The sequence below is a fragment of the Pteropus vampyrus genome, unplaced genomic scaffold, assembly GCF_000151845.1.
Source record: "Pteropus vampyrus isolate Shadow unplaced genomic scaffold, Pvam_2.0 Scaffold91, whole genome shotgun sequence".
Lineage (NCBI taxonomy): Eukaryota > Metazoa > Chordata > Mammalia > Chiroptera > Pteropodidae > Pteropus > Pteropus vampyrus.
This window is the reverse complement of record NW_011888872.1, coordinates 294,802-295,946: the sequence shown is the minus strand read 5'-3', so window position 1 is coordinate 295,946 and position 1,145 is coordinate 294,802.

Genomic DNA, 1,145 nt, shown 5'->3' with positions numbered 1-1,145 from the left:
CTAGAAGACTCAGAATTCAGATTTTAGGTTAGACGTCATTTCCTCACCGAAGGCATTTCCATGCACTCAATCTAAAGTAGCTACCCAAGTCACTCATCAGATCGTCATAGTTTATTTCCATACAAATATGACATTATTACTCCAAAATTTTTTTTGTTGGTTTGCAATTTGTCTTTCATGCCAGAAAATGAAATTAAACGCATTCAAATTGGAAAAGAAGTAAAACTATATTCACAGATGACATGATCTTGTATGTAGAAAATCCCAAGAAATCCACTAAAAAACTTATAGAATATCTAATTAAGTTCAGCAAGATTTCAGGATACAAGATCAATATACAAAAGCAATTTATTTCTATACACTAGCAAGGAAATATTTGAAAATAAAATTAAGGAAACAATTTATTTTACAATAGCATCAAAGAGAAGATACTTAAGAATAAACTTAAAAGACATGCAAAACGTATTCTCTGGAAACTACAAAATCTCATTCAAAGAAATTAAGGTTTAAATAAATGGAAAGACTTTCATGTTCCTGGATCAGAAGACTTAATATTGTTAAGATGGTAATACTCCTCAGCTTGATCTACAGATTCACCAAATTCCTATCAGAATCCCAGTTAGCTGTGTAGAAATTGACAAGCTGATCCTAAAATTCATATGGAAACTCAAGGGGCCCAGAATAGCCAAAATAAGTTTGAAAAAGAAAAAAGATTATTTACACTTCTGATCTCAAATCTTACTACAAAAGCTACAGTAATCAAGACAGTGTAGTACAACATAAGGAAAGATATAGATCAATGGAACGGAATTGAGAGTCCAGAAATAAACCCATTTATTTATGGCCAACTGATTTTCAACAATATTGCCAAGACCGTTCAATGGGGAAAGAATAGTCTACAGATGGTGCGCGGACAACTGCCTCAAGCTAAAGAATAAAGTTGGACCCTTAACTTCACACTGTGTACAGAAAATTAACTCAAAATGAATCAAAAACCTAAATGTAAACTCAAACCATAAAATTGTTAGAAGAAAGCACGGGGCTATGTCTTCATGACCTCAGATTTGGCAATGAATGCTTAGATATGACACTAAAAGCACAAACAACAAAAGAAAAAATAGATAAATTAGACTACCAAAATTTAA